Here is a 27411-nt window from a genome sequence, read left to right as displayed (position 1 = left end):
CCCCTATGCCCTGCTGCCGCTTGTGCGGTCGCCGGTGACGCCCCGCCAGCCTCGACCCGCTCTGCGCCTCGCCGGCGCCCCCCTTGGGCGCCTTGTTAGGGGCCGGCCACCACGCCCGCGCCTGTTACCTGCAGCGCCCGTGCCCGCTAAGGGCCCCTATGGGCCACAGACATGTGGGGCCCGGCCCCCAGAACGTTTAAAAAAAAGAAGAAAAGAAAAAGGAAATAAAATAATAAAAATAAATATAATATAATATAATAAATAAATAATAATTAAAATAATTAGAATATTAATTAATTAATTAATTAATTAATTAATTAAGTTAATTAATCCTGATTAGATTAACCTAATCACTAATTAAATTAACTAATCTGTAATTAAACTAAACAGAGAATGACAGGTGGGTCCCACTGGACCCACACATCAGGTTGACCAGGTCAATGGTCAACGTTGACTGCTGACATCACCCTGATGTCATGCTGACGTCAGCATTTACTATTCTGGATAATGTTGGATTAGATAATTAATTAAATTCCAGAAATTAATAATATCTTTAGAAAATCATATCTTTTAATCCGTAACTCGGATTAAAATATTTTCAACATGAAAGTTGCTCAGAACGACGAGACGAATCCGGATATGCAGTCCGTTCGTCCGCCACACCCCCCTGACCTATCGAACTCGCAACTTTCCCCCTCCGGCTCCTCTGCCCGAAAACGCGAAACACCGGGAATATTTTCCCGGATGTTTCCCCCCTTAACCGGCATCACCTCATACCACGTCAGGTCCCGCCTAGCATCGTTACTTGTCATGTCATGCATCGATATGCATCTGTTTACATGGTATTCATTGTTTCTTCCCCCTCTTCTCTCCGGTAGACTACGAGACCGACGCTGCTGCTGCCCAGTTTGACTACGGAGTTAACGACCCCTCTCTCTTGCCAGAGCAACCAGGCAAGCCCCCCCCCCTTGATCACCAGATATCGCCTATTCTACTCTATACTGCTTGCATTAGAGTAGTGTAGCATGTTACTGCTTTCTGTTATACCTATTCTGATGCATAGCCTGGCCTTGTTACTACTGTTGTTACCTTTACCTGTAATCCTATATGCTTAGTATAGGATGCTAGTATATTCATCTGTGGCCCTACATTCTTGTCCGTCTGCCGTGCTATACTATCGGGCCGTGATCACTCGGGAGGTGATCACGGGTATATGCTATATACTTTCTACATGATACATGTGGAGACTAAAGTCGGGTCGGCTGGTGGAGCACCCGCGAGTGGATCTTTGCGGCGGAGCGACAGGGCAGGTTGAGACCGCCTAGGAGAGAGGTGGGCCTGGCCCTGTTCGGCGTTCGCGGATATTTAACACGCTTAACGAGATCTTGGTATTTGATCTGAGTTGGCTACGAGCCTATACGCACTAACCATCTACGTGGGAGTAGTTATGGGTATCCCGGCGTCGTGGTATCAGCCAAAGCACTTCAGACGTCAGCGACGGAGCGGCATGCGCCGAATTGGACTGGAACGCCACTAGGGGCTAGGTCTGCTTTCGGCCGCCCACGCAACGTGCAGGTGTGCTCAGGGCGATGGGCCCAGACCCCTGCGCGCTTAGGTTTAGACCGGCGTGCTGGCCTCTCTGTTGTGCCTAGGTGGGGCTGCGACGTGTTGATCTTCCGAGGCCGGGCATGACCCAGGAAAGTGTGTGCGGCCAAATGGGATCAAGCGTGTTGGGTAAGTTGGTGCACCCCTGCAGGGAAGTTAATCTATTCGAATAGCCGTGATCTTCGGTAACAGGACGACTTGGAGTTGTACCTTGACCTTATGACAACTAGAATCGGATACTTAATAAAACACACCCTTCCAAGTTCCACAGACAACCCGGTGATCGCTTTTCCACAGGGCGACGAGGGGAGGATCGCCGGGTAGGATTATGCTATGCGATGCTACTTGGAGATGCTACTTGGAGGACTTCAATCTACTCTCTTCTACATGCTGCAAGACGGAGGCTGCCAGAAGCGTAGTCTTCGATAGGACTAGCTATCCCCCTCTTATTCTGGCATTCTGCAGTTCAGTCCACCGATATGGCCCTTTACACATATACCCATGCATATGTAGTGTAGCTCCTTGCTTGCGAGTACTTTGGATGAGTACTCACGGTTGCTTTTCTCCCTCTTTTCCCCTTTCCCTTCTACCTGGTTGTCGCAACCAGATGCTGGAGCCCTGGAGCCAGACGCCACATCGACGATGACTCCTACTACACCGGAGGTGCCTACTACTACGTGCTGCCCGCTGACGACGACCAGGAGTAGTTAGGAGGATCCCAGACAGGAGGCCTGCGCCTCTTTCGATCTGTGTCCCAGTTTGTGTTAGCCATCTATGGCTACTTGTTTACTTATGTCTGTTCTCAGATATTGTAGCTTCCGCTGACTCATCTATGATCGAGCACTTGTATTCGAGCCCTCGAGGCCCCTGGCTTGTATTATGATGCTTGTATGACTTATTTATGTTTTAGAGTTGTGTTGTGATATCTTCCCGTGAGTCCCTGATCTTGATCGTACACATTTGCGTGCATGATTAGTGTACGATTGAATCGGGGGTGTCACAAGACCGATTTTGGCAATGGACACACAGAGGGTTGGTCAGGCAAACTCGGTGGGACCGATTCGCTCATCTCGGTAAGACCGAAACATTTCGAAAAGGAAACAGAGAGTTTGCATTGCATTCTCGGTGGTACCGATCGCTCATCTCGGTTTGACCGAAACATTACAAAGGGAAATAGAGAGATTACAATCCCATCATGGTGAGACCGAGATCCCTATTGGTGAGACCAATTTGCCTAGGGTTTGTGGCAGTGGCTATGACATCTGAACTTAGTGGTGTCAGATAGAAAGAATCGGTGGGGCCGAGTTCGATTTTTGGTTTAGGTTATATGTGGATGTGAGAAAGTAGTTGAGGGCTTTGGAGCATATCACTAAGCATTTTGAGCAAGAAAGCCATTAAGCAACACCTCATCCCTCCTTGATAGTATTGGCTTTTCCTATAGACTCAATGTGATCTTGGATCACTAAAATAGAAAATGTAGAGTCTTGTGCTTTGAGCTTGAGCCAATCCTTTTGTCCTTAGCATTTTGAGGGATCCACTTTTCTCATCCATGCCATGCCAATCATTGAGCTTTCCTGAAATACTTATCTTGAAATAGCATTAGCTCAATGAGATATATGTTGTTAGGAATTACCAAAACCACCCAGGGATAGTTGCACTTTCACAGGGACGCTCATGCCTTCGCGTGTATGACAGGTGGGCCTGACAGGTGGGTGGCCAACCTATCATACAGCCAAAGGCAGGTGCAGTTAAGTCCACGAGGGAGAGGATAATCAAACTTCTCATTGATGTATGAGTTGACGCGACACATCAAAGCACCACTCGATATATTTCAATAATTTTCGTTTACCGATGAATTAATTACAACGCATGCACGCATGCCATGACTCTCCTTTTGATACTTGCATGTGTTGATTTAATGCACCTTGAAGTAGTATAAATATGTGATAGTGAAGCTTTGTAATGCCCAGGCCCTAAAGCAAGAGATGCTTGTGCACGAGGAGGGCGAGATGATGCAGACGGAACAGGACCCGACGATGGAGTTCTCTAAGGTCTCAATGGACCTCACCGTGCTCCACCGCCCCTTGTGCCTCCGCCCCTTGGCGCCTCCAGTGTATGAGGTTCGAATACACCTCGTCCGTTTGGGTGATCGAGCAAGGTGCAGGTTTCTTGATTGATGTGTTGTTCGATTGATTTCTGCAGTGCAAGGGAGGGCACATGGCCTGCATTGACTGCCACGTCGAGTGCCCCGGGAACCAGCGGCAGTGCCAGAAGTGCGAGTGCGGCGGTGGCTTCGATGTGCGGAACACGGCGGTGGACGCCATCCTTTTGTCGGTGAGGGTGGAGTGCCCGCATGAAGGTTGTGGGCTCTACGTCACTTACCACAAGCTTGCCGATCACCAGAGCGTGTGTCTGCTTGCACCCTGCAAATGCCCCATGCCCGTCTGCGGCTACGAAGGCCTGCCGCCGGCGCTCTACCACCACATCAGCACCACGTATCCATGCCCGTGCACAGGATCCAGTACAGCAAGGTGCTCCAGCTGCAAGTGCCACTGTCGGAGCCACGGCTCTTGCTATTCGCGGAGGAGGACGGCCGCATGTTTTTCTTGGTTGGCGGCGTGCTCGACATCAGCGCGCCTATTGTCCTGTCGGTCATCTGCATCAGAGCGGGGGCGTCACCACTGCCGCACTACATGGCCAAGCTGTGGGCGAACGGCCCGCCGGGGGAGCCCAAAGGCATGATCGATGCTGTCAAGGTGGAAATGGAGGTGACAAGCAGCAAGGATCCCGACGACGTCACCGTTCAGGAGTTGACCTTCTTCACAATTCTTCCCAAGCTACTGGCCGGGGCTAAGCAGGTGTCCCTCCACATTCAGATTGACAAGCTCACATCCTAAATGTTTCTATAGTACCTTTTGTTTATCTTAGTAATATTCTAATATAGGGATTACCTCGATCTACTTTAGCTTAAGAAATGGAGGGTTATGGTGGCGATGCAGCAATTACTTCGACAACATATCAGTAATTTCCAACAGTCGGACGGATATTTTGTGTCTGTTGGATATAAAGTTCCTTTGGGTAAGAAGTACTACTTGTCATCAAAATGGATAAAAGGATATGTATGTAGACGTATTTTAGTTCTAGATACATCCCTTTTTTATCCATTTTGATGACAAGCACTCCCTCCGTTACACAATACATGCCTTCCATTTTTCAAAATATAGATGTATCTAGACATGTTTTAGTATATAGGTACATCCATTTTTGGACAAATGGAAGTCAAGTAGAGTAGTACTCCCTCCGTCCGGAAATACCTGTCAACAAAATGAATAAAAGGGGATGTATCTAGATGTATTTTAGTTCTAGATACATCCCTTTTTGTCCATTTTATTGACAAGTATTTTCGGACGGAGGGAGTATTTTGGAACGGAGGGAGTATATGCTTGTTTGTTCACGAAGTGTTTCATACTTGTGCGAGTTGACGCGACACATCAAAGTAGTACTACTACTAGTAGTACTCCCTCCGACCCTAATTTCTCTGTGCATAAGTCGAGGCACAGATCTGATTGTGTTGGACAACTCACCGGACTGCGCACCAGGCAGACGAAGCTCCTGTCGTGTTGGTTCCGTGTACAGCTCGCACATTAACCAAAACCTTGCGCCTCCAGCTTAGCCTTTGCGTTTTAAACTTTTCAATCTCAAGGCCAAGGAGTAACGTGAATCCTATGATAGAGCCAATCGGATGGTTGAGAACACTACAATTCGTAGCTACAGATGCGTGTGTGACTCCCAGATGCAGAGGCCGGGGGTCATCATCCTCCTTTTCGAGAAAAAAGAGATGCGTGTGTGACAGGACGAGCGTGTGTGTGCACCTCTTCCCTTCCTATATAACGTACTAAACTCAGAGTACAAGTTTTTGTGGGTGGCACGATGGTGCGTGCGAGAAGTCCCGAGAGATAGGTTTAATGCGTCTGGAAAAAAAGACTAGCCTATAGCTCGCCACGCGGCTATTCCTGTCGAACGCCCCATTAACCATAAGATATGTATACGACGGTGCCAGTTATTGCACGTACACAGCAGTAGAAAAAGGACTACCATGGCATATGCTACACCACGGCCGAGAACACGTGCCCACGTAATGCCATCCGAGAATAGTGCCGCACTTCGAAACTAGAACCGTCAATAAATTTTGAGCTTGCGTCTCGTCACATTCCAAATTACTACTACTACCATGCTATATTGAATTGCAAACCTGTTCACACCGATCACAACCTAAACGGTTTCCCACTTAGGAGCGTATTAATACTCGGTTATAAATACTACTATGCCAAGATGAGTGTACATTCCTCCTCAACTCGTCATCCACAAAAACAAACAAGTCATTCAGCATCCTTCCCTTGCGTCTGCCATGGCCAGCGTGAGTTCTGGGTCGAGAGATTACCACCAGGGAGAGGCGAGCATGGAAGCGGAAGCACGAGATGTCCCGCCTCGCTGTGAAAGCAGCCGACATGTCCCGCCGCGTCGCGGAAGCAATAAAGATGTCCCGCGGCACCGCGAATGCAGCAGAGATGTCCAGCCGCGCCGCGACAGCCTGGGAAAATGTCTCGCGGGCAGGCGACGACTCTTACAGGCGCATGCATGCGATCGTCCATAGCCAGATGGATCAGATCTACGGCTGGGCGAGGTTGCATGATGACATGAAAGCCTCGTTTGAACAGGCTACCGGCGTCATCCGGCAACTAAGAGGGGGGTGGGAAATGAGAGGCTCCGGACCGAGCATGACCTGCTGAGGGCGAAGATCGTCCGAAGTGCAGACAACAGGAGGAGACCAGTGCCTTGTTGAAGAGGACCGACGTCATCATCAAGAAACTTATGGAGGAGAATGACATGCTCCACATCGAGCGCCAAAGGCTGGTGGAGGAATCCGTGGATGCTCTCAAGCAGCATCTTGAGGACACGAAAGAGCTCATCGCCGCTTGCCGCGGAGACTAGTTCCCGCAGCCTGCAGCAACGCATCAAGAAAGTAGAGATCAGCGAGCCAGATCCTTGTCTTGCTTCTTCTTTTACCCTTGTGTATTTTGAGCATAGCCGCATGTGGCTTTTTTAATTATCTTCCTAATTATGTAAGACAATTATTATCCACTGTCATCGTCCTTATATATTCATCAGTCTTGCTATAAGTCACAGTAGATGGTATATAGGTCTATTGGATCTTACATCAAGATTCATGCTTTCATATTTTCTTTTCTCTCTCTTAAATATCAGTCGAGTGAGACATAGCCACGCCATTAAACAGAGGCTCAGGCGCCATTAATGGAGACCTTGGGAGAGAGGTGGACGGCAGATGGAGGTCAAAGGGCTCTCCTCCCGATAAGCACGCGCAGGGGTCTGATCGCACGCCTCTCGTACTCAAATAGCTACCCTGCATGGCACCTCCTAGCTAATAAAAAAGGGGATGCGTGGCGGCATGTAAATGGTAGTAAATAGAACGCCCACGGTTTCAATAATACTTGTGTTTCCAATTGTAACGTGACATCACTTGTTCCAAAATGACTTTGTTGATTGTTAATGTGTGCGCCTTCACAAATCGGACTGCAAAATTACCACAGCATGTTGGTGCCATGTCATGGCACCAAGCCAAGTTTCATTATTTTCATGCGTTTTTTTGGATTTACAGGAATTAAAAAACTAAGTTTCTCAATGTTTCCAGCCTAGCCACGACGCCCAGAATTTTGAATTTCATTCCCATTTCTTGCATGGAACCTAGAAATTTACCCGAGGACACACATGTGATTTTTTAACCAACTTTGATGCACTGGAGCATGTGCTTGTATTTCAAAATTGAATTATGCACATAAAGGTGACATGTTCCCTCTCAGAACCACGAGCCTTCTTGAGAGAAGCTCTGGTTTGCAAGAAGATTGTACCAAAATTTGTTCCTATTCGACCATTTTTTTTACCACAGCATGGTACTACCATGATATGACACCATGCCAAGTTTCATGATTTTAAAACCAAGTTTCTCAATGTTCTTGACCGAGCCACGATGCCCAGATGTTTGAATTTTATTCTCATTTCTTGCATGGGACCTATAAATTCATCCAAGGACACAGATGTGATTTTTCAACCAACTTTGGTGCACAGGAGCATGTGCTTGTAGTTCAAATTTGAATTATGCACATTAAATGACCAGAAACTCAATTAGTGTATAAAAAAGGCCAAACAAACACGGAATAATTCCAAAATTTAATAGGGCACTCATGTAGTCCTATGTTGCCTTTGTAAATAAGCTTAAGGGGGACGGCGTATATCGTTTCGCACTCAAAGGTGGCACGTTCCCTCTCAGAACCATGAGCCTTCTTGAGAGAAGCTTCGGTTTGCAAGAAGGTTATACCAAAATCTATTCCTATTCGGCCAATTTTTTTACCACGGCATGGTAGTACCATGACATGACACCATGCCAAGTTTCATGATTTTCAGACGTGTTTTGGATTTACAAGAATTTTAAAACCAAGTTTCTCAATGTTCTCGGCCGAGTCACGATGCCCAGATGTTTAAATTTTATTCTCATTTCTTGCATGGGAACCTAGAAATTCACCCAAGGACACAGATGTAATTTTTCAACCAACTTTGGTGCACGAGAGCATGTGCTTGTAGTTCAAATTTGACTTATGCACATTAAATGACCAGAAACTCAATTAATGTATAAAAACAACAAATGAACCCGAAATAATTCCAAAATTTAACAGGGCACTCATGTAGTTCTATGTTGCCTTTGTAAAGGAATTCAAGGGGAGGGGGTAGTGTATATCGTTTCACACTCAAAGATGGCACGTTCCCTCTTAGAACCACGAGCTTTCTTGAGAGAAGCTTCGGTTTGCAAGAAGCTTATAGGGCTGTTTGGATGGCAGCCCCAAGCTGCCCTTCCAAAATTTTGGTCATTGACCACAGGTTGGGCCGGTGTTTGGATCACAGCCAAGTTTTTGGCTCACAACCAACTTTTTGGCCAGCCGTTGTGATTCCGCACTAGCGTGTGCGCGAGTTCCTAGCGGCTACTTCCTTCGCCAAAATTTTGGCATGCCATCATTTTGGTCGGCCTGGTGTGGGCATAATCCAAACGCCCCCTATACCAAAACTTGTTCCAAATCAGCTCATTTTTTTACCACAACATGTTAGTGCCATGACATGACACCATGCCAAGTTTCATGATTTTCAGGCGAGTTTTGGATTTACATGAATTTAAAATCTAAGTTTCTCGATGTTCTCGTCCGAGTCACGACGCCCAGATGTTTGAATTTCATTCTCATTTCTTTTATGGGACCTAGAAATTCAACCAAGGAGGCACATGTGATTTTTCAACCAACTTTGGTGCACCAGAGCATGTGCCTGCAGTTCAAATTTGGATTATGCACATTAAAAGTCCAGAAACTCAATTAATGGAACATATAAAACGCGCTACGCTACCCGCCATCTTGGTTCAACGTGTCGCCCGTGCGTTCTGGTTCACACGATTTCACCGCAACAAGATTTTTTACAGTGCTGTCAAAGCCTTAGCCGTTGGTTATTTGTGACTCCTTTCTTTCGTTTTATTGCATGACGGGTGGGTCTCAAATATTCCCGGGCCCAGCATTCTCGTGTTTCCTGTGTGCGTTCTGGGTGAGAGAAAGGGGAGACGTGGGATGGATCGTGCTGGGTGGTGAAAACCTAGCGTAGCCAGTCCCTCCGTTCCTCGAGCCCCGCTCCCCTTCCCTGCAACTCGAAGGCGCCGCCTCCTTCCCTCCCTCTCCCCTGCTCTCCACTGTGCCTCCTCCTCCTCCCCTTCGCTTCTTTATACGGCGGCGGCGGTGGCCTGCAGGCAAAGGGCGACGGCGGCGGCCCTCGATTTGATCTGCGTGAGAAAGAGAAGAAGATAGGGAGAGAGATAACGGAGGAGAGGAGGGAGAAAGAGAGAGGAAAGAGGAGATGGAGGTGCCGTGGCGGATGGGAGAGGGTCACCGGAAGGAGCACCGCTGGCTCGTCGTCATCGCGCTGGAGGAGAGATGCCTTTGCACATCCCTCGCGCCAGCAGGTTCCTCCTTCTTCCGTCCTGCTGCTCCCCTCTGGGGCCGCCGCCCTTCCCTTCCTCCATCTCCGCCCCTCCAGCGAGCACCTCCTCTTCCCTGCCTCGCTGGCTTCATTCTCTGCCGCTCTGCTCATTGGCCGTCGCTCCAGGTCGCGGAGGAGGATCTGCCACCGGATCCACGCAGTTGAGGGTGAGGAGGATGGAGGTGACGGAAGCAGCAGCAAGGATGGTGGCTGGTGATGGGTTAGGGGCCAACAGAGGAGGGGGGAGGGGGCGACGTCGTGCTTCTTGCCACCTCCACGTCCTCGTCTCGTCGCCCAGTAGTCCGTTGCTCCTTGTCTTGCAACTCCAGCGACAACAGTTCGTCTCCGTGATCCTTCTGCTCCTCCCGCTTCTCTCCCTCCATACTAAATAGCTCACCAAATTAGTCTGAACATATAGCAAGGTAAAAAAAGGCCATACATTCTCATTTTTCTTCACTGTATTTTTTCTTGTTCATACCTGCAGAAAAAAACGGTGGCAGTGATAATTGATTAAAGTATCATGTTTGCTTATATGGAAATAGGGGATTTACATCCGACGATGTGGGTAGTGGTGGTCTTCTCTGCGCTCTCGTGTTTCATAAATTTTCCCCTTGGACACCCACTTATCTGAAATATGTGTCTTACCAATTTGATGCTGATTCACCTGTAGGTTCAGTGAGTAGCGAACATGTATAATGACTACTGTTGATCTTTGTATTGCGAGACAATGCTTTCCAGCTTGATGAGATATGATCATTCTTAAAAGGTTGATCTATTACATATTGATTGGAAATGGTGTGCGTGTGCTCTTCTGTGACCACCTGATGTGATGTTTATTTTAGTTTATTTTTCATTGCAATGTCATTGTATATTGGATAAGGAAGAACTTTTGGAGGCTCTAATGTTTATATTACTTCCCATTGTGTTGTTTTTGTTTGAGGCTACTACATGCAGATGTAGTGAACTCGCTGGTTTTTGTTGAACTAAAAATTGTAAACAAGTACACTAAAATATGCTTGCATTGATAACTGTGTTTCCTATTAGATTTCTATTGCACAAAAGGAAGAAATGTGTTGTCAGATAAAATCATGGCTTGGCGTGGCGGTGACCATGTTAGTCTGCTTACTGTTCCTACTATCTACACTCCATGGAATACCAGCCCATTTTTAAACCGGTCCAGAAGTCACGACAAAATGTAGGCGCTGCAAATAATATCTTTGCATATTGCTCGACTCCTTTCTTTGAATTTTCTGACAGTCGCGTGTCACTGCACTTAATGTGCACACCTACTGCAAATTTTTATTATCTTATTCCTTTTATCTCCTTTTTATTAGATGAATTTAGGTCTGATAGGCTTCACTTTTCCTATGTTTGCATTTAGTTAACTTGTCATATAAAAATGCTGGAATTAGTTACAGAACTGCAGTATGAAAGAAGAAGGATAGCATGCTATCCAAGTTTTGTTGTCGAAGGGGATCATTGCTCATGACTCCACTGTAGCATAATTAATAATTACTCACCCTATATCTGCATGTAGTAGCCTCAAACATCAACTTTCTTCTTATGTTTTTTCTCTAGCATGTTGCTCGCTGGTTTCGATATTGATTTAGGTACAAGTTCTTTAGTTTAGGGCAGGGTCCAACTCTCAGTTACATATATGGACCTTCTGGATGGCAGTCGTGGTTGTTTGGATCCGCTTTTATGTAGGGAGACTGTATTCCGGTCCTAAAAAGAATAAAATTGAAGTAAAAAGGTATTCTTTGGCTTCTTGGGTTTCTCTTTCTATGTCTCTAGGGACGGATCAGAAGGCGTTTCTTTTTCTTTTGGTGTTGCGGATGCAGCAACCTATGCACAAAATGAGGGTACTAGACAACAATGCACCTTTAGATGGTACACTGGTGCTGATGAATCAATATTTTTTGTTATCTGCTTTATGCTTCTGAAAGTGTGTGCTAGCTTATCTATTATATTCAGAGAATACTATATCACACATGTAGTGCATATTGGATATTTTCACTTGATTTGTATAATTAAAGTACGACTATATTTTCTTAATTGTTCCTATTTTTTGACAATCTTCTGCTTCAGTTTTTTTGTCAGTGCAAATATATCTATGTAAATTCTCATAAAGATACCGTTCAGTTGTTTACAATATGACCCCTCCCAGAGCAAACAAAATAGCAACACCGGAGACGTTTTATTAATTGAAACAGACATATTGTATGAAGAAATCACCGATACTTCAACTTATCAAGAACTATCTATGCTTGACATGGTTTTTGTGGTGCCTGAAGCTGCTACGGCGCCCACGGGTATTCTTCTCCAGCCCCCTCGCTCCTTCCCCTATGTATGAATCCCATACATGGGTTTTGTCACTGCCACTCAACATAGGCACCGGGGCACATGAAAATGAAGAGAATAATGCATCAATAACAGGAGCCAAAACAAGCAGAGCAGATCATGAGCTAAAAGAAAAGAAGTAGAGGCAGCAGCCTAACAATTAGTCCTCATTCAAGGTAATTTACTTACCCCGCTCCCCCTTATGCATCATGAATGGGTAGATATGGTGGTTGCTTATAGCTTCATGTATGGGATTCTATTTTTGGCAAGAGCATGATAGTACCATATCAACTGGGGATAGTGAAAACAGAATTGTACCTGAACTGGCGAGAGTTGGCCTTTGTTTTTCTCGTAGTTAATCTGTTTTTCATAGCTATCCCATGTACATCGTACAATCACTGAACTATCTCGTGTCTTCAAAGTATGTGTGTCCTACAACATGCTGTGATGCTGACATGCAGTAATTGCAACCCATCCCCCCCCCCCCCCCCCCACACACACACACACAAAAACAGTATTTCTTTGCAATATTTGGTTCATTTGGTATTCATAAATTTATTAATGTCCAGTAGGAAGCTAGATGAATGCAATTTGTGTTTTCTTGGGTGACCTCAGTTTCCTAATAATATCTTCACAGCATCCAGATTGTCGTCGGTTAACTTGTATAAAAAGGCTCATAAACTTTTTGGGAGAACGGAATTAGTGAATATGAAGTTATATGATCGATTTATCTACTCCTATTTTTATGCTACATTTGTTGTTCACACGCTGTAACAAGTGCTACTTTTCGGCATTGTTTCAAAAAGATTGTGTGCTGCACGAACCATGAAATACCAATGTGTTCATATTGCCGCATGAGAGGAGTAAGTTTGCTGCCTTTGGATGCCTCTTTACTTTTGTTACTTTTGAAACTCAACGTGAAGATTTCAGAGGCTTTTTATGGATTTGACAGTGGTCAGTGCCATATTAGATATAACCTCAGGATCTTTGTTCTTAAGTGATGCTTCTTGTCAAGCGCAAGATTTTATTCTTTTCTAAACGACCTGCTTTAAAGACATTTTGAGGTGTTTGCCCAGGTATGATCATTAATATTCAATGACAGGTGAACCATATATTTCTTTCATTTCATTCCTGCTTTGTTATCTAGAAACTAAAAGGTCTTGTATGCAGATACTATCATGCCGTGAAAGTGTGATATGTTTACCCCTGTTTTGGAATGAGTTGTCAAATCATTTAAAATTCTGTATTACTCTACTGTTCAGCCAAACCTTTAATCACTAATGGATGACGCTTGATCTTACTTTTGTCTACTATGTTATTCTTGGTTCCAAGTACAAATCCTTACTTTCAGTTCAGTTCCAAGTAGTATGATAGATATATGGACGAGTTGGTGAAAAACTGAAAACCAAAAACTACTGTATGTGTTAATTAATCGTCACCAAATTACCTATGCCTTTTGAAACATCGTTTTTTTGTTTGCTTCCAGAATAAAATAGACTTACTTAATTTTAAATTTGAAAATTAGACATAGAGCTATGAGTCAATGTACTGGTTTCACAAGTTGCATTGTCATATACACCTGTTCTTTGGAAATAAAAAACAATTAGTTGGTTTCAGGTTTGAATGTCAGGCAAAAATCGAATGGGGGAAGGAGCTTGCAGTTCAGATTCTAATTGTTATTTGGTGATGTTATTCTTATTTCTCCTCTTTTAATATCCTTTATAAGGTATTACTGAAGATATATGGTTTGCCCTAAACAAGCATATACATTAGAATACACTGGGGGAATTACGTCCCTGTTTTATGTTATTTTTTCTGCTTGCTATTGTTTGTGATCGGTAATAGTTTTCCTTGGCAGTACTTAATTGTCCCTGTTTTTTCTATTGTTTCCATACATGTTAATCGGGAGGAACATATACAAAGGTTGTGTAGGTAATGGCTGCAACAGATTTAATTGCATGATCTTACTGATGTACACCTAACACATATGTACTGTCTACCAAGTGATTGCTCATGTGTTGGTTAGGAAGCATATGTAGGTTTAGTAGAGAAGAAACTTCCAGAGAAGAATTTCAGTCATTTATAGGGTAGGCATTTTCATGAGACAAATATTGATTTTAATGACAGCTAATAATTACACTGCTGCCTTTGTTTCAAATGTAAAACTTTGCTATCTTTGGCCTTGCCTCTAGGAAAAAAGACATCAACTCGAAACTGAAATACTCCAGATTTACTTGCTATCTTTTAGAAGTAATATTGTGTTGTTTGTCAAGGTTCACTTGGAATTGGTTGAGGAAGCCTGACCTGGTGAGGATCCACCCGAGGAACTGACCTAGTGACGCGATGCGTATAGGGGAGGAAACATATCGTGTATGTGAGGGAGTAGGTCTTGCAACTGAAGTCATCTCTCCGATGCAGAGGAGTAGAGGCGACGGGGGTGGAACTATGGAAACTACAGGGTGAGTCAGAGAGTGGAGGAGGGTATGGATAAGGTCAAGTCATCAGCAAGTGAGTAAGTGGATCAACATCGTCTGGTCAAGTAACTAAGGCCGGCCGAGTAAACTGAATTTATCATTTGTCTTTTGTAAGCCGACAACACGGTTTAAATATGTATTGGGACAGCTAAATCCGATAAATGAAAGAATTATACCGCTTATAATGGTTTATAAAATGAATTAGCAAAGAGCATGGCCAAGTTTAGTAAATTTTAGAATGTGGTTGTTTGTTATTCATTGTTAGGGGTTGGCATTTGAATCTTTGTTAGATTTGAATCTTTGTTAGGGGTTAGCGTGAATATTGATCAACAAGTATTTGTTGCCAAAGTTGCGGCGGTTTGAAAAAATTGTTGGTAGTGCATTGTTGCGGATCTCAAGATGGCTATGTTTTTATATTTTGCATAATCACTTTGAAGACCTTGACAGCACCGTGGGTTAGTAATTTGCTTGAAAAGGAAGCTGAATTCCAGAAATTAAATAATGAAGATCATGTGTTTTACACGGTTTAATCCATGTGTGTGTCTTTAGGTGAATTTGTATTGTTATGTGTGTGATCGTAGTTATTATCTATGTTCGCCAATGTCATGACTATTATGAGCAGTGCAACAATGTTAAAAAGCTTGAAAGCTTGAGTGCATCCTTTAAGGTTACTATGAGATTAAAGATAACATTCACGCATCTCTTTTCACTACAAACAAATATGCATTTCTTTTTGGATCTTTAGGTGCTTCCCTTTCTATGTTATTAAGAATATTGCCCTAAGTGGCCGCTTTCAGTTCTATAACAGAATCAGCTGTGAAAATAGAGAGAAAAGATGTCGGTCTTCTCTGGAAGACCACAACGTTGATGTCTTTTGTTGATCATCGGTCTCTAAATATTCTTGCTTGCATGGTTAGTTGTCGCCCTTTGCGCCATTGGCGCAACGGGTCATCTAGTGTATAAAAAGGCCAAACGAACCCGAAATAATTCTAAAATTTAACAGGACACTCGTATAGTTCTATGTTGCCTCTGTAAAGAAAATCAGGGGGGAGGCAGCGTATATCATTTCGCACACAAAGGTGACACATTCCCTATCGGAACCATGAGGCTTGTTGAGAGAATCTCCGGTTTTGCAAGAAGCTTATACCAAAACTTGTCCCAATTCAACAAAAAATTATACATATGAAAACAGGGTTTAGATTATCCCAAACATCTCGATACCTAGACCAATGTACTATGATTTGAATTCAACATAAAATGGATACAAATATTTGAATTGGAGATCGTATGGTACATGTAGTGCATAGTGAAATATGATTACTACTATATGCATGTTTTTTGTTATCAAGATAATATTTAAATTATTGTATAAATTGACAACAATCGTATTCAAAGAAGGAAAATTGATTCAAATTTAGTCCATATGGTAGATGACAATATATATGTTCACATGGTGGAGTAAAATGTTCATATATGATGAAAGATTAAAATGTACGACTACATCAATTATAAACCGCAAGGTCACCTAACGATATATTCGAATTCAACATAAGATGGATTCAAAAATTGAAATTCAAGATCTTGGCATTTGTAATCATATAAAAAGGGACATTACTCTTTCTTTTGGTGGGAATTGATTTGTTTTTTGTTGTTGTTGAGGGAAGTGCAAATCGATTTGGTACTATACAGGGTAATCTTGTTCTCCCGATTTTTTTACATTTTTCTTGTAGTTTTTCCAATGGCATCTATAGCAATATAGTAAAAGGGGACATGACTCTCTTGTGTCTTGCATGAATTGCTTCTTTTACACGTTAAGTTTGTTCTGACGAACAAGGAATCCGCACCTTATTATCCTGAAATTTTCAAGCTCGAGTATCTTTTGTCTCACCTGCTTTGAAACTCCCGCCTCTTCAACCCGCGCCACGCCTGTTATCCTGAAATTTTGATGCGCACGAAAACTCCCTCCTCATCCGAAATTGGTCCTGCTGCCCAGACACGCAAAATCCCCCTTCTACTCCTCAGCCGGAAATGAAGCTCCACGTCGCGGTGTCAAAACCTGTGGGGGTGCGGACAAGCGCGTCCCTAAGCTTGCCCCCCCTCCCTTCCCCTTCGTCCCCCCCATTCGTACACCGAGGCCGCCAAAACCCGCGAAACCCCACGCTCCTACGTCGGCCTCCCGACCGCCCCCAGCCGGAGACTCTTCCCCGACTACGTTATCTGATACGTCTCCAACGTATCTATACTTTTTTATTACTCCATGCTACTTTGTCTACTGTTTTCGACTATATTGGGCTTTATTTTCCACTTTTATATTACTTTTGGGACTAACCTATTAACCGGAGGCCCAACCCAGAATTGTTGTTTTTTGCCTATTTCAGTGTTTCGAAGAAACAGAATATCAAACGGAGTCCAAACGGAATAAAACTTTCGGGAACGTGATTTTCCAACCGAACGTGATCCAGGAGACTTGGACCCTACTCCAAGAAGTTTCCGAGGAGGCCACGAGGGTGGAGGGGCCCCCTGGGCGCGCCCCCTATCTCGTGGGCCCCTCGGAGCTCCACCGACGTACTCCTTCCTCCTATATATACCTACGTACCCCCGTCAGATCAGAGACGGAGCCAAAAACCTAATTCCACCGCCGCAACCTTCTGTATCCGCGAGATCCCATCTTGGGGCCTGTTCCGGAGCTCCGCCGGAGAGGGCATCTACCACGGAGGGCTTCTACATCAACACCATAGCCTCTCCGATGAAGTGTGAGTAGTTTACTTCAGACCTTCGGGTCCATAGTTATTAGCTAGATGGCTTCTTCTCTCTTTTTGGATCTCAATACAATGTTCTCCCCCTCTCTTGTGGAGATCTATTCGATGTAATCTTCTTTTTGCGGTGTGTTTGTTGAGACCGATGAATTGTGGGTTTATGATCCAGCTTATCTATGAACAATATTTGATTCTTCTCTGAATTCTTTTATGTATGATTGAGTTATCTTTGCAAGTCTCTTCGAATTATCTTTATGGTTTGGCCAACTAGATTGGTAGTTCTTGCAATGGGAGAAGTGTTTAGCTTTGGGTTCAATCTTGCGGTGTCCTTACTCAGTGACAGAAAGAGTTGCAAGGCACGTATTGTATTGTTGCCATCGAGGATAACAAGATGGGTTTTTTATCATATTGCATGAATTTATCCCTCTACATCATGTCATCTTGCTTACATCGTTACTCTGTTTTACTTAATACTCTAGATGCATGCTGGATAGCGGTCGATGATTGGAGTAATAGTAGTAGATGGAGGATCGTTTCGATCTACTTGTTTTGGACGTGATGCCTATATACATGATCATACCTAGATAATCTCATAATTATTCGCTTTTCTATCAATTGCTCAACAGTAATTTGTTCACCCACCGTAGAATACTTATGCTCTTGAGAGAAGCCACTAGTGAAACCTATGGCCCCCGGGTCTATTCTCATCATATCAATCTCCATTACTTTATTTACTTGCTTTGTTTTACTTTGCCTTTTACTTTTTTACTTTGCATCTATCTATGAAAAATACCAAAAATATTATCTCTATCAGATCTCACTCTCGTAAGTGACCGTGAAGGGATTGACAACCCCTAAGCGTTGGTTGCGAGTTGCTATCGTTTTGTGTAGGTACGAGGGACTTGTGTGTGATCTCCTACTGGATTGATACCTTGGTTCTCAAAAACTGAGGGAAATACTTACGCTACTTTACTGCATCATCCTCTCCTCTTCGGGGAAATCCAACGCAGTGCTCAAGAGGTAGCAAGAAGAATTTCTGGCACCGTTGCCGGGGAGTTCACGCAAAAGTCAACTATACCAAGTACCCATCACAATCCCTATCTCTCGCATTACATTATTTGCCTCTCGTTTTCCTCTCCCCCACTTCACCCTTGCCGTTTTATTCACCCTCTCTTTCCCAATCTCCTCCTCTCTTTCTCTTTTGGCTTTTTCTCGTTTGTCTTTGCTTGTGTGTTGGATTACTTGTTGCCATGGCACAAGATAATACCAAATTGTGTGATTTCTTGAATACCAATAATAATGATTTCCTTAGTACTCTGATTGCTCCTCTTAATAATGATGAGTCTTGTGAAATTAATACCGCTTTGCTGAATCTTGTTATGAAAGATCAATTCGCCGGCCTTCCTAGTGAAGATGCCGCTACTCATCTAAACAATTTTGTTGATTTATGTGATATGCAAAAGAAGAAAGATATGGATAACAATATTGTCAAATTAAAGTTATTTCCGTTTTCACTTAGAGATCATGCTAAAGTTTGGTTTTCATCTTTGCCTAAAAATAGTATTGATTCTTGGAACAAGTGCAAAGATGCTTTTATCTCTAAGTATTTTCCTCCCGCTAAGATTATCACTCTTAGGAACGATATCATGAATTTTAAACAACTTGATCATGAGCATGTTGCCCAATCTTGGGAAAGAATGAAATTAATGCTTCGCAATTGCTCTACTCATGGTTTGAATTTATGGATGATCATACAAATTTTTTATGCCAGATTGAATTTTGCTTCTAGAAATCTTTTAGATTCGGCCACGGGAGGCACTTTTATGGAAATTACGTTAGGAGATGCTACAAAATTGCTTGATAACATTATGGCTAATTATTCTCAATGGCATACCGAAAGAACTTCTAGTAAGAAAGTGCATGCTATAGAAGAAATCAATGTTTTGAGTGAAAAGATGGATGAACTTATGAAGATGTTTGCTACTAAAATACTTCTCTTGATCCCAATGATATGCCTTTATCTACTTTGATTGAGAATAATAATGAATCTATGGATGTGAATTTTGTTGGAAGAAATAGTTTTGGAAATAACCCGTATAGAGGGAATTTTAATCCTAGGCCTTATCCTAGTAATCCTTCTAATAATTATGGAAATTCCTACAACAACTCTTATGGAAATTTTAATAAGATGCCCTCTGAATTTGAGAGTAGTGTTAAAGAGTTTATGAATTCACAAAAGAATTTTAATGCCTTGCTTGAAGAAAAATTGCTTAAAGTTGATGATTTGGCTAGGAACATTGATAGAATTTCTCTTGAAATTGATTCTTTAAAGCTTAGATCTATTCCTCCTAAGCATGATATCAATGAGTCTCTCAAAGCTATGAGAATTTCCATTGATGAGTGCAAGGAAAGAACCGCTAGGATGCGTGCTTCCAAAGATGCCTTTATTAAAGCGTGTTCTTCCGATTCCTATGAAAATCAAGATGAAGATCTAAAAGTTATTGATGTATCCCCTATTAAATCCTTGTTTTGCAATATGAATCTTGATGAATCTGAATATGATCTTCCTTTACCTAGAAGGCGTCCTAAGAATTCTGAGTTTCTAGATCTTGATGATGAAATTGATGAAAGTGGGATTGAAATAAATAAAAACCGTGATGTTGCTAAACCCACTATTTTGGATCTCAAGGAATTTAATTATGAAAATTGCTCTTTGATTGGTTGTATTTCCTTGTTGCAATCCGTGCTAGATTCTCCTCATGCTTATAGTCAAAATAAGGCCTTTACCGAACACATTGTTGATGCCTTGATGCAATCTTATGAAGAAAAACTTGAGTTGAAAGTTTCTATCCCTAGAAAACTCTATGATGAGTGGGAACCTACTATCAAAATTAAAATTAAAGATTATGAGTTTCATGTCTTGTGTGATTTTGGTGCTAGTGTCTCCACTATTCCCAAAACTTTGTGTGATTTGCTAGATTTCCGTGACTTTGAAGATTGCTCTCTAAATTTGCATCTTGCGGATTCCACTATTAAAAAGCCTATGGGAAGAATTAATGATGTTCTTATTGTTTCCAATAGGAATTATGTGCCCGTATATTTTATCGTTCTTGATATAGATTGCAATCCTTCATATCCTATTATTCTTGGTAGACCTTTCCTTAGAACGATTGGTGAGATTATTGATATGAAGGAAGGGAATATTAGATTACAATTCCCCTTGAGAAAGGGTATGGAACACTTCCCTAGAAAGAAAATAAAACTACCATATGAATCTATCATGAGAGCCACCTATGGATTGCCTACCAAAGATGGCAAAACTTAGATCTACCTTCGCTTTTATGCCTAGCTAGGGGCGTTAAACGATAGCGCTTGTTGGGAGGCAACCCAATTTTATTTTGTGTTCTTTGTTTTTGTTACTGTTTAGTGTTAAATTTTGTTTTTATTTTCTGTTTAGATGTGGTTTTGTGTTTTAATTAGTGTTTGTGCCAAGTAGAACCTATAGGATAAGCTATGATGATAGTTGATTTGATTCTGCTGAAAAACAGAAACTTTGCGCTCACGAGAAAAAATTCAATAAATCACAGGAACGAGATTTTGCATTGATTCTTTTTGCTGCTGTTCAATAAACAAATTTCTAGTGCGTACTATTTTGGTAGAAGTTTTTAGAGTTCCAGAAGTTTGCGTTAGTTACAGATTGCTACAGACTGTTCTGTTTTTGACAGATTCTGTTTTTCGTGTGTTGTTTGCTTATTTCAATGCATCTATGGTTAATAAATTAGTTTATAAACCATAAGGAAGTTGGAATACAGTAGGTTTAACACCAATATAAATAAATAATGAGTTCATTACAGTACCTTGAAGTAGTCTTTTGTTTTCTTTCACTAACGGAGCTCACGAGATTTCTATTGAGTTTTGTGTTGTGAAGTTTTTAAGTTTTGGGTGAATTCTTTTGATGGATTATGGAACAAAGAGTGGCAAGAGCCTAAGATTGGGGATGCCCATGGCACCCCCAAGATAATCCAAGGACACCAAAAAGTCAAAGCTTGGAGATGCCCTGGAAGGCATCCCCTCTTTCGTCTACTTCCATCGGTAATTTACTTGGAGCTATATCTTTATTCACTACATGTCATGTGTTTTGCTTGGAGCGTCTTGTATTATTTGTGTCTTTTCTTGTTAGTTTGTCACAATCATCCTTGCTGTACACACCTTTTGAGAGAGCCATACATTATATGGAATTTGCTAGAATACTCTACGTGCTTCACTTATATCTTTTGAGCTTGATAGTTTTGCTCATAGTGCTTCACTGATATCTTTTGAGCTTGATAGTTTTGCTCATAGTGCTTCACTTATATCTTTTGAGCTTGATAGTTTTGCTCATAGTGCTTCAGTTATATCTTTTGAGCGTAATAATTTTTGCTCTAGTGCTTCACTTAGATCTTTTAGAGCACGGTGGTGGATTTGTTTTAAAGAAACTATTGATCTCTCATGCTTCACTTAGATTATTTTGAGAGTTGTTAATAGCATGGTAATTTACTTAAAGTTAATATACTTGGTATTCAAGATTTGTGAAACTTTCTTTTGAGTGCATTGAATACTAAGATAAGTTTGATGCTTGATAATTGTTTTGAGATATGAAGGTGATAATATTAAAGCAATGCTAGTAGGGGTAATTATGAATTTAAAGAATGCTTGCGTTGAAGTTTGTGATTCCCGTAGCATGCACGTATGGTGAACCGCTTGTGATGAAGTCGGAGCACAATTTTATTTATTGATTGTCTTCCTTATGAGTGGCAGTCGGGGATGAGCGATGGTCTTTTCCTACCAATCTATCCCCCTAGGAGTATGCGTTTAATGCTTTGATTTTTGATGACTTCTAAATTTTTGCAATAAGTGCATGAGTTCTTTTGATTAATGTTGAGTCCATGGATTATACGCACTCTCACCCTTCCGCCATTGCTAGCCTCTCTAATACCACGCACTTCTCGCCGGTATCATACACCCACCATATACCTTCCTCAAAACAGCCACCATACCTACCTATCATGGCATTTCCATAGCCATTCCGAGATATATTGCCATGCAACTCTCCGCCGTTCCGCTCATATGACACACATTACTTTTGTCATATTGCTTTTTGCATGAACATGTAGTTGACATTGTATTTGTGACAAAGCCACCGTTCATAATTCTTTCATACATGTCACTCTTGATTCATTGCATATCCCGGTACACCGCCGGAGGCATTCATATAGAGTCATATCTTGTTCTAAGTATCGAGTTGTAATTGTTGAGTTGTAAGAAAAATAAAAGTGTGATGATCATCATTATTAGAGCATTGTCCCAGTGAGGAAAGGATGATGGAGACTATGATTCCCCCATAAGTCGGGATGAGACTCCGGACTTTATGAAAAATAAAAGAGGCCAAAGAAGCCCAAAAAAAAAAGAGGCCAAAGAAGCCCACCAAAATAAAAAATATATAAAAATGAGAGAAAAAGAGAGAAGGGACAATGCTACTATCCTTTTTCCACACTTGTGCTTCAAAATAAGCACCATGATCTTCATGATAGAGAGTCTCATATGTTGTCACTTTCATATACTAGTGGGAATTTTTCATTATAGAACTTGGCTTGTATATTCCAATGATGGGCTTCCTCAAAAGTGCCCTAGGTCTTCGTGAGCAAGCAAGTTGGATGCACACGCACTTAGTTTCTTTTGTTGAGCTTTCATATATTTATAGCTCTAGTGCATCCGTTGCATGGCAATCCCTACTCACTCACATTGATATCTATTGATGGGCATCTCCATAGCCCGTTGATACGCCTAGTTGATGTGAGACTATCTTCTCCTTTTTTGTCTTCTCCACAACCACCGTTCTATTCCACCTATAGTGCTATGTCCATGGCTCACGCTCATGTATTGCGTGAAAGTTGAAAAAGTTTGAGATTTCTAAAGTATGAAACAATTGCTTGGCTCGTCATCGGGGTTGTGCATGATTAAATACTTTGTGTGATGAAGATAGAGCATAGCCAGACTATATGATTTTGTAGGGATAACTTTCTTTAACCATGCTATTTTGAGAAGACATGATTGCTTTGATTAGTATGCTTGAAGTATTATTACTTTTATGTTAATATGAACTTTTGTCTTGAATCTTTCGGATCTGAATATTCATGTCACAATTAAGAAGATTTACATTGAAATTATGCCAAAGTATCACTCCGCATCAAAAATTCTTTTTTATCATTTACCTACTCGAGGACGAGCAGGAATTAAGCTTGGGGATGCTTGATACGTCTCCAACGTATCTATAATTTTTGATTACTCCATGCTACTTTGTCTACTGTTTTGGACTATATTGGGCTTTATTTTCCACTTTTATATTTTTTTTGGGACTAACCTATTAACCGGAGGCCCAGCCCAGAATTGTTGTTTTTTGCCTATTTCAGTGTTTCGAAGAAACAGAATATCAAACGGAGTCCAAACGGAATAAAACCTTCGGGAACGTGATTTTCCAACCGAACGTGATCCAGGAGACTTGGACCCTACTCCAAGAAGTTTCCGAGGAGGCCACGAGGGTGGAGGGCGCCCCCTGGGCCCGCCCCCTACCTCGTGGGCCCCTCAGAGCTCCACTGACGTACTCCTTCCTCCTATATATACCTACGTACCCCCGTCAGATCAGATACGGAGCCAAAAACCTAATTCCACGCCGCAACCTTCTGTATCCGCGAGATCCCATCTTGGGGCCTGTTCCGGAGCTCCGCCGGAGAGGGCATCTACCACGGAGGGCTTCTACATCAACACCATAGCCTCTCCGATGAAGTGTGAGTAGTTTACTTCAGACCTTCGGGTCCATAGTTATTAGCTAGATGGCTTCTTCTCTCTTTTTGGATCTCAATACAATGTTCTCCCCTCTCTTGTGGAGATCTATTCGATGTAATCTTCTTTTTGCGGTGTGTTTGTTGAGACCGATGAATTGTGGGTTTATGATCCAGCTTATCTATGAACAATATTTGATTCTTCTATGAATTCTTTTATGTACGATTGAGTTATTTTTGCAAGTCTCTTCGAATTATCTTTATGGTTTGGCCAACTAGATTGGTAGTTCTTGCAATGGGAGAAGTGTTTAGCTTTGGGTTCAATCTTGCGGTGTCCTTACTCAGTGACAGAAAGAGTTGCAAGGCACGTATTGTATTGTTGCCATCGAGGATAACAAGATGGGGTTTTTATCATATTGCATGAATTTATCCCTCTACATCATGTCATCTTGCTTACAGCGTTACTCAGTTTTACTTAATACTCTAGATGCATGTTGGATAGCGGTCGATGAGTGGAGTAATAGTAGTAGATGCAGAATCGTTTCGATCTACTTGTTTTGGACGTGATGCCTATATACATGATCATACCTAGATAATCTCATAATTATTCGCTTTTCTATCAATTGCTCAACAGTAATTTGTTCACCCACCGTAGAATACTTATGCTCTTGAGAGAAGCCACTAGTGAAACCTATGGCCCCCGGGTCTATTCTCATTATATCAATCTCCATTACTTTATTTACTTGCTTTGTTTTACTTTGCCTTTTACTTTTTACTTTGCATCTATCTATCAAAAATACCAAAAATATTATCTCCATCAGATCTCACTCTCGTAAGTGACCGTGAAGGGATTGACAACCCCTAAGCGTTGGTTGCGAGTTGCTATCGTTTTGTGTAGGTACGAGGGACTTGTGTGTGATCTCCTACTGGATTGATACCTTGGTTCTCAAAAACTGAGGGAAATACTTACGCTATTTTACTGCATCATCCTCTCCTCTTCGGGGAAATCCAACGCAGTGCTCAAGAGGTAGCATTGTCCACCACAACAGCTCGCCGTCCCTCATCCACCGCACCGAATGAGGATCCGTCGTCAATCTCGTCATCCCACCGGATCAGCCGCCTCGTCCTCCACCTCCAAGGAGCTGCCCCGATGTTCGCCTCGTCTATCGCGCCACCTCAATCCCCACAGCGCCGTTGAAAGTGCAATCATGCCCTTAATCATATTTTGTTATTGATGACAACATGTATGTTTGGGACTAATCATGTTTATCAAGTATATCTTAGGATTATGTCTCAAAGACCGTGTGTGTGGATCATGACTAGGGACAAAATGCATATAACTCAAGAATTGAGATACAAGACATTGGCGTTGTTTACGGTTTGTTCTTAAGTATAGGGATCCCGCTCTATTAAGAGGGGATTGTTGGATCTAGTGAAAGACTTGCTCAAAACCCACAACTCCTACTTTTTCTCTTCGGACGTCCGGTACACTACGGACGTCCGGTCCCTCTCAGCTGTCCGGACGTCCGGCTCCCTCTCAGCTGTCCGGACGTCCGGCTCCCTCCGGTCGTCCGGTGTTCCCGTTACAGAATAATATTTATGGATTTCCGGAACTCTCCGGACATCCGACATCCGGTCGTCCGGCAGGTCTCGGACGTCCGATACTTTCACCACAGAACTGTATTTACGGATTTCCAGGCTTCTCCGGTCGTCCGGGCTCCGGACGACCGGCACGTCTCGGACGTCTGTATCGTGTGTACTAAGTTGTGGCTCACATATTCCCGACCGATGATTGTCGGACGTCCGGACTTATTTGTGCCACCGGACGTCCGGTGTTGTCCGGACGTCCGACCTATCCTGTGCACTTAAGTGTCCCAAACGGTCACTTTTCCATACCTACTATATATACACCTCTCCCTTCCACAGGATGAGGTTGACCATTCACTTTGAGCTTGCCAAGAACACTCTTCACCCTCTCTCTCAATCACCTACATCAAATCCTATATCCCCAAGTGATTTAGGAGCCTTTGAGAGAAGTTCTCCGATCAAGTGATAGATCCACTCCTTCCCCTTCTTTGCACCAAAGGAATTTGTGATTTGAGCAAGTCTTGAGATTTTCCCCAACAATCGTATTACTCTTGGAGGTTGGAGACTCCTAGGCGGTAGGAGTCTTTCGGAGAGGAATCAACCTTTGTTATTACCCCCGGAAAGTTTGTGAGGGTTTGGAGATCACCCCAAGGTCTACCACTAGTGTTTGAGAAACGCCTCCGTGGTGTTGTCTCAAAGGGAGAATAGGGTGAGCCTTCGTGGCGTTGGTGTTCCTTCATGGTAACATCCACCTCTCTAACAGTGACTAGCTTCCCTCCAAGGAAGTGAACATCGGCATACATCCTCGTCTCCCGGAGTTGCGGTTATTCCTAACCCTAACTCTCTACTTGTGGTTACTTGTCTCTTTGCACTTACTTACATCATATTGGGGTTGCTTACTTATGTGCTTGTGTTACTTGCTTAGTACTTAGTACTCACTTGCAATTGTTAGGCTCACCTTCATATTCCGCATTATTGCCTAAAATTGCTAAGGAATAATTAAAATTTGTAATTGTACCTATTCACCCCCCTCTAGGTCCATCTCGATCCTTTCAATTGGTATCAGAGCCTCGTGCTCTATTCTTGTGGCTTAACCGCCCTAGAGCGAGATGAACCCGGATGGGACTCCCCTAGTTGCAGATCTGATGGATAAAGGTGAGGCTTCTTCCGAAGTCAAGTCCTTTACGTCTGAGGATCTGGAACATACCCTTGCTAAGCAAAAAGAGGAGCATGATGCTTCTCTTGAGGCCTTGGTCCAACTGAGATTAGCCACGTTGTCCATGGTGCTTGCACCACTCTTGGTTGGTGCATCTTCAAGGCCAACTGTGCCTACTCCGTCACTTGGTCAACAACCTCCTAGCAATGAACACGCCAGTGTTCCTTGGCTTTATGCAAGACCTCAGGTTGAGAAACCGAGATATAATCCTCAAGGCAAACCCCTTTACTTAATGCCACTTCCGATTTTGCCTTGTGGAGAGTTGCTATGCAGGATCATCTTCGATATGGAAACGATGAGATGCTGGAGATCATCGAATATGGTTACCATGTGATTGATCCAAAGAATCCTACACCAAGAGAAATTTATGACAAGAATCTCAATGACACTGCAATCATGTGTATAAGGAGAGGTATGGATGAAAAGCAAAGGAGACCGTTCATACACATCACAAGTGCCAAGGAACTATGGGAAAGTATTATAAGATCCAAGACTGGCACCTCTACCCTCTGGAGTGCTCAATATGAAAT

The 27411-nt window shown here is 42.7% G+C and overlaps 1 long non-coding RNA gene across 1 annotated transcript; it reads left to right on the top strand.

Moving 5' to 3' along the window:
• Nucleotides 1–9313: 9313 nt before the first annotated feature.
• Nucleotides 9314–14686, top strand: LOC123113419 (uncharacterized). The gene is made up of 2 exons (XR_006456017.1): nucleotides 9314–9673; nucleotides 9817–14686. It is a non-coding gene; the product is annotated as an uncharacterized lncRNA (long non-coding RNA).
• Nucleotides 14687–27411: the final 12725 nt, after the last annotated feature.

Source organism: Triticum aestivum, chromosome 5B (genome assembly GCF_018294505.1).
Source record: "Triticum aestivum cultivar Chinese Spring chromosome 5B, IWGSC CS RefSeq v2.1, whole genome shotgun sequence".
NCBI classification, from domain to species: domain Eukaryota; kingdom Viridiplantae; phylum Streptophyta; class Magnoliopsida; order Poales; family Poaceae; genus Triticum; species Triticum aestivum.
The sequence above is the reverse complement of the archived record's forward strand: the minus strand, read 5'-3'. Positions and strand labels throughout refer to the sequence as shown.